Below are 7,494 nucleotides of genomic sequence, written 5' to 3' on the forward strand. Positions count from 1 at the left end.
CGTGGCTCTGGAAAGAAGGATAAAGGAGTTTGAAGTGCAAGTGGTGTTCTTGTCCATCCTCCCTGTGGAAGGAAAAGGCCTGGGTAGAGACCATCGAATTGTGGAAGTCAACGAATGGCTACGCAGGTGGTGTCGGAGAGAAGGCTTTGGATTCTTTGACCACAGGATGGTGTTCCAAGAAGGAGGAGTGCTAGGCAGAGACGGGCTCCACCTAATGAAGAGAGGGAAGAGCATCTTCGCAAGCAGGCTGGCTAACCTAGTGAGGAGGGCTTTAAACTAGGTTCACCGGGGGAAGGAGACCAAAGCCCTGAGTTAAGTGGGGAAGTGGGATACCGGGAGGAAGCACGAGCAGGAGCGTGCGAGAGGGGAGGGCTCCTGCCTCATACTGAGAAAGAGGGACGATCAGCAAGTTATCTCAAGTGCCTATACACAAATGCAAGAAGCCTGAGAAACAAGCAGGGAGAACTGGAAGTCCTGGCACAGTCAAGGAATTACGATGTGATTGGAATAACACAGACTTGGTGGGATAACTCACATGACTGGAGTACTGTCATGGATGGATATAAACTGTTCAGGAAGGACAGGCAGGGCAGAAAAGGTGGGGGAGTTGCACTGTATGTAAGGGAGCAGTATGACTGCTCAGAGCTCAAGTATGAAACTGCAGAAAAACCTGAGAGTCTCTGGATTAAGTTTAGAAGTGTGAACAACAAGGGTGATGTCGTGGTGGGAGTCTGCTATAGACCACCGGACCAGGGGGAGGAGGTGGATGAGGCTTTCTTCCGGCAACTCACGGAAGTTACTAGATCGCAGGCCCTGGTTCTCATGGGAGACTTCAATCACTCTGATATCTGCTGGGAGAGCAAAACAGCGGTGCACAGACAATCCAGGAAGTTTTTGGAAAGTGTAGGGGATAATTTCCTGGTGCAAGTGCTGGAGGAACCAACTAGAGGCAGAGCTCTTCCTGACCTGCTGCTCACAAACCGGGAAGAATTAGTAGGGGAAGCAAAAGTGGATGGGAACCTGGAAGGCAGTAACCATGAGATGGTCCAGTTCAGGATCCTGACACAGGGAAGAAAGGAGAGCAGCAGAATACAGACCCTGGACTTCAGAAAAGCAGACTTTGACTCCCTCAGGGAACTGATGGGCAGGATCCCCTGGGAGAATAACATGAGGGGGAAAGGAGTCCAGGAGAGTTGGCTGTATTTTAAAGAATCCTTATTGAGGTTACAGGGACAAAACATCCTGATGTGTAGAAAAAATAGTAAATATGGCAGGCAACCAGCTTGGCTTCACAGTGAAATCCTTGCTGATCTTAAACACAAAAAGGAAGCTTACAAGAAGTGGAAGATTGGACAAATGACCAGGGAAGAGTATAAAAATTTTGCTCGGGCATGCAGGAGTAAAATCAGGAAGGCCAAATCACACCTGGAGTTGCAGCTAGCAAGAGATGTTAAGAGTAACAAGAAGGGTTTCTTCAGGTATGTTAGCAACAAGAAGAAAGTCAAGGGAACTGTGGGCCCCTTACTGAATGAGGGAGGCAACCTAGTGACAGAGGATGTGGAAAAAGCTAATGTACTCAATGCTTTTTTTTTGCCTCTGTCTTCACGAACAAGGTCAGCTCCCAGACTACTGCACTGGGCAGCACAGCATGGGGAGGAGGTGACCACTTCTTTCTCCACAGAGGGCTGGTTCGGGACTATTTAGAAAAGCTGGACGAGCACAAGTCCATGGGGCCGGATGTGCTGCATCCGAGAGTGCTAAAGGAGTTGGTGGATGTGATTGCAGAGTCATTGGCCATTATCTTTGAAAACTCATGGTGATCGGGGGAAGTCCTGGACGACTAGAAAAAGTCTAATGTAGTGCCCATCTTTAAAAAAGGGAAGGAGGAGGATCCTGGGAACTACAGGCCAGTCAGCCTCCCCTCAGTCCCTGGAAAAATCATGGAGCAGGTCCTCAAGGAATCAATTCTGAAGCACTTAGAGGAGAGGAAAGTGATCAGGAACAGTCAGCATGGATTCACCAAGGGCAAGTCATGCCTGACTCATCTAATTGCCTTCTATGACGAGATAACTGGCTCTGGGGATGAGGGAAAAGCAGTGGACGTGTTGTTCCTTGACTTTAGCAAAGCTTTTGACACGGTCTCCCACAGTATTCTTGCCAGCAAGTTAAAGAAGTATGGGCTGGATGAATGGACTATAAGGTGGATAGAAAGTTGGCTAGATTGTCAGGCTCAACGGGTAGTGATCAATGGCTCCATGTCTAGTTGGCAGCTGGTATCAAGTGGAGTGCCCCAAAGGTTGGTCCTCAGGCCGGTTTTGTTCAATATCTTCATAAATGATCTGGAGGACGGTGTGGATTGCACCCTCAGCAAGTTTGCAGATGACATAAAACTGGGAGGAGAGGTTGATTTGCTGGAGGGTAGGGATAGGATACAGAGGGACCTAGACAAATTAGAGGATTGGGCCAAAAGAAATCTGATGAGATTCAACAAGGACAAGAGCAGAGTCCTGCACTTAGGACGGAAGAATCCCATTCACCGCTACAGACTAGGGACCGAATGGCTCGGCAGCAGTTTTGCAGAAAAGGACCTAGGGGTTACAGTGGACAAGAAGCTGGATATGAGTCAACAGTGTGCCCTTGTTGCCAAGAAGGCCAATGGCATTTTGGGATGTATAAGTAGGGCCATTGCCAGCAGATCGAGGGATGTGATCATTCCCCTCTATTCTACATTGGTGAGGCCTCATCTGGAGTACTGGGTCCAGTTTTGGGCCCCACATTACAAGAAGGATGTGGAAAAATTGGAAAGAGTCCAGCGGAGGGCAACAAAAATGATTAGGGGACTGGAACACATGACTTCTGAGGAGAGGCTGAGAGAATTGGAATTATTTAGTCTACAGAAGAGAAGAGTGAGGGGGGATTTGATAGCAGCCTTCAGCTACCTGAAGGGGGGTTCCAAAGAGGATGGAGCTAGGCTGTTCTCAGTGGTAGCAGATGACAGAACAAGGAGTCATGGTCTCAAATTGCAGTGGGGGAGGTTTAGGTTGGATATTAGGAAAAAACTTTTTCACTAGGAGAGTGGTGAAACACTGGAATGTGTTACCTAGGGAGGTGGTGGAATCTCCTTCCTTAGAAGTTTTTAAGGTCAGGCTTGACAAAGCCCTGGCTGGGATGTTAGTTGGGGATTGGTCCTGCTTTGAGCAGGGGGTTGGACTAGATGACCTCCTGAGGTCTCTTCCAACCCTGATATTCTATTCTAAAGACAAATTATAAGGTTTCTCTTCCTCAAACTCCATGTTCAGGTGGATTTTGCCACCTAATACTGTGGTAGCTCCAGGAACTCTGTCTTCTGGTGTATCATTACCATAAAGAACAACCAAAACTTCAGACATATAACCATCTGAGCTGAAAACCAATACTTTGCCAGGGAAGTAATAGCAGCACTCATCCAACCCAGCCGCTAAGAAATATCAACACCCAAACTATTATGCTGGCCCCTCCTCAGCACTCAGGCCTTACCTCCTCCCTCATTCCACTCTCTCCCAGAGCTGTGTCTAAAGATAGCAGGGCAGAAGCTGTACTATTGCAAATGTCACCATTCCGCTGTTTGCTTTAATATATACTTCAAAATGAACAAAGATTGGCAGGCACACCTGTTTTTACATGCAGATGTGATCACAAGTATTTAAGAAAAACTTTAAGGCCCAAAATCTGCTCTCAGTTATTCACAGAAATCTATAAGGTTGGACATGGATGTTGGAAAGCAGAATTTATCCTTAACTTATACATTTAATATACTAAAATATAACTTTAGATCTTATTTAAGAGTCTGTTTCTAAATGTCTATAGTCTTATAATATTTTACACTTAGGTGCACCTTTCATCATAAAGGAACCTAAAATCCTTCATCAATTATGTACTTGACATACAACAGCAGAGAAATGCAGCCACCTTTGAGGTTTGGCATGTGACAAACAACAACATCCAGTACACTACACAACAGTAAGTGATGTCCATTTTTACCAAGGGCAAACCAGTATTTTTATGGAAAATGCCAAGGTGTTTTTACTTTATCTTGGTATTTATATGCCCATCACAGTGGTATCTGAGCACCTCACAAAGATTATAGGTAATGGATTTATTCTACAACAACCCTATAGGGAATTTTTTATTATCCCCAATGTACCGACTCAGTGTGACCGGGGTCCCAGTGGGGAGCCAGCTGAGGTCACTCAATTAGGGTGAACTGCCAAGAATGGGGTAGACAATCCCCATAAAGATGGTGAATATTCCAATACTTAGATTCACCAAGCCAGCATAAAACAGCTTCTTTATTACCTTACTGGTTACTCAGAAGTCCAAACAACACAGTTCACCTTAGAGTGATCCAGCCTCAGGCTTCCATCCAGGTACCCACATCAAACGTGTTGAAAATTTCTGCAAATCTTTATTTCATCACATAAAAGAACAGGTTCTACCAACCCCAAAGGATATGACACATTACCTCCCAGGCTAATAATGAATGTTTCAGATCTTACCCAAATACACGCTACAGCCAATTCTTACTAACTAAACTAAAATTTATTAAAAAACAAAAGAGAGTATGGTTAAAAGATCATTATACATACAGACATGAGTTCAATTCACTGGGGTTCAGATTGATTGAAGAGATGGTGAGCTTTGTAGTTGCAAAGAGTTCCTTTAGTATTCAGTTCATAGATCATAGTCCAATGTCCAAAGCTCATATTCAGGACATACCAGCATAACTGGGTCCTCAGTCTTGTGACTCAAACTTCCCCTGATGAAGTCTAAGCAGATCTGAGATGACAGAATCAGGACCCAAGGATCTTTTATACAATTTCATGTTTGAAAAGTTGGGATTTCCTCCAGGAACAAAAGTTAATTAGGATGACTTTGAAGGAGGTCCATCACCGGTACTTAGCTATACGGATTAGCATAAGGCCATTTGCTTGTTCCTCCACCATTGACAGTACATTTCAAAGAGAGATGAATTCCGAGATATCCCAGTTTACAATTCATTTAAACGATAGGATCTTCTTTTGACCTCTGAATTATCAGAATACAGCGTAGACAGGGACTGTTGATTACATTGTCAACCCTACTCATACATATATAAATACACAAAAACACAAACATTATCTCCCTACATGTCTTTTGAGCATTATTTATTTTGCAGCAATAAGGCTGATATGTTCTATATTTATGGTAATAAGCATGAACCATTATACACAAATATGACTTTATATTACAGAATAAATTAAGCTACTGAAGAAGCCGTAAATCAACTAAGTCTTAATCACATCCTTTTTTCAATATTTACTCATATAAAAATATGATGGATTTATGACTCTTCCTTTTTAATATACAGTACCAAAGATAATGACACTTTACAGATAAACTGTGGAATACTAACTTTAGTATTGTCACTGAACTGATCTTTTCAGATGTCTATAAACATATCTCAGAGTATTGTTACATTTCAAGAACAGAAAAGAACATAATGCAGCTGTGGACACAATGCCTATCCTGCAATGAGAGGTACTGGTTTAAATATTATATACTATAGCCAATTTAGAATAGATGTTAAAGCTAAAGGAAAAATAAATTAGATATAGTTATAACATTTTTATTGTCAAGTGTAATAGATTCTTATGTCTGTACAAACAGGTTCTGTCCTTTGAAGTTTGTGATATCTAAAGATTTGAGATGTAAATCCTAGCTGAATTTGCAAATACGTATTGGCCCAGTAACCATAAACTTGAAGCAGAACATGTAAAACATTTAAATAAACAATAACACATAGTATGTGAGGTACCCCACAGTGAACAGCAAAATAATGGTACAATTACAGAATGATCCTATTCTCTCCCCTGCCCAGCAGTGAACTCAATGGGAAATTTCCAAGTACATTTTCCTATTGTCCTTTCCAGACCATTTCTGAATGCTCCATTCAATGAAGCTTCTAACATTCCCTATCCCAGCTTAGTTGATATTACTGTCAAATATTTTTTCTGAAAAATTTCTTTAATTAATTTCATCCATCACTCACAGGGTGGAAACTGCTGAAAACTTTCCATTAAAAGAAAATAGCAGACATCCACCATTTTAATAATTATTTCTCTACAAATTTCCAACATCCCTACTTTTGAGTAAAAACAAGTTAGGATGCCTTAAAGTAGGTTTACACTATGGGTCTTTCTTGTTTTATTTAGCTGAATAGAAAAACTGAAACTGAATAAACAACGAGGAGTCCTTGTGGCACCTTAGAGACTAACAAATTTATCTGGGCATAAGCTTTCGTGGGATATAACCCACTCCACTTATATCCCACGAAAGCTTATGCCCAAATAAATTTGTTAGTGCCACAAGGACTCCTTGTTGTTTTTACTGATACAGATTAACATGGCTACTCCTCTGAAAACCGAAACTGAATAGAAAACACCAGCGTATAGATGCCTTAGAGCTCCGAATGTTGCTAATAGGAACGGCGATAAACCAGTGTTAGTAATGGAACGACATTTTTTAAACATTTCCCTAGAGTAATTCGTACTAGGGTGAAGTATGCACCAAAAATAATAGAGGTGAGGGATTTACTTAAATGATTTATCTGTATTACAGTAGCATCTAAAGGCCCCATTGTGCTATATGCTGTATTGTACTATGTCTTTGTTGTGGAGAAGATGGATGATTCAACGATTAGAGCACTAACCTAGGACTTGTGAGCATCAAGTCCCTGCTCTGCCACACACTAGCTGGATGACCAGGGACAAGTCACTTAGGGCAGTGGTTCTCAACCTTTCTAGACTACTGTACCTCTTTCAGGAGTCTGATTTGTCATGCGTATCTTAAGTTTCACCTCATTTAACTTGCTACTTGCTTACAAAATCAGACATAAAATACAAAAGTGTCACACCACACTATTACTGAAATATTGCTTTCTCATTTTTACCATATAATTATGAAATGAATCAATCGGAATAGAGTATTCAGTGTATAGATCAGTATAAACAACTCATTGTATGAAACTTTAGTTTGTACTGATTTCACTAGTGCTTTTTATGGAGCCTGTCGTAAAACTAGGCAAATATCTAGATGAGCTGATGTACCAGATGGAAGCCTCTGTGTACCCCCAAACCACTGATTTAGGGAACAGAGGCACAGAGAGGTTATCTGTAAAAAGGAGATAATGGCATTTCCCTACCTCACAGGAATGTTGAGGCTAAACATATTAAAGAGCTGAGGCACTTAGACACCACAATGATCCTTGTGAGTACCACAGACTGACGTGTATAAAGTTTTGCCTACCTTAAACTTTACGATTCAGCATTTCTATGCCGTTTTGCAGCCAGAAAAGTGAAATAGCAACAGGCTGGCAAGGGCAAAAGACAAAACTGGGGTTAAACTACGGGACACTCTTCCGTGTGTAAACAGGGAGATGTGAGGAGGGACAGTAATCAGAAAAGCGGTGGCTTTTAC

General features: G+C 42.0%; 1 protein-coding gene across 4 annotated transcripts in view; it reads right to left on the reverse strand.

Annotated features, from left to right (window-relative positions):
• The window catches only part of IL17RB (interleukin 17 receptor B), a 37,717-nt gene that overhangs the window by 29,300 nt on the left and 923 nt on the right, over nucleotides 1-7,494 (reverse strand). For 3 of the 4 annotated variants that reach the window (XM_043550457.1, XM_043550456.1, XM_043550455.1), the window contains exon 2: nucleotides 7,324-7,387. The gene's annotated coding sequence lies outside the window, so the exon portion shown is untranslated. Of the gene's footprint in view, nucleotides 1-7,323; nucleotides 7,421-7,494 lie in introns of those variants that run through there. The other variant, XM_043550454.1, reaches the window with a different exon arrangement.

The sequence above is a fragment of the Chelonia mydas genome, chromosome 7 (genome assembly GCF_015237465.2).
Source record: "Chelonia mydas isolate rCheMyd1 chromosome 7, rCheMyd1.pri.v2, whole genome shotgun sequence".
NCBI classification, from domain to species: domain Eukaryota; kingdom Metazoa; phylum Chordata; order Testudines; family Cheloniidae; genus Chelonia; species Chelonia mydas.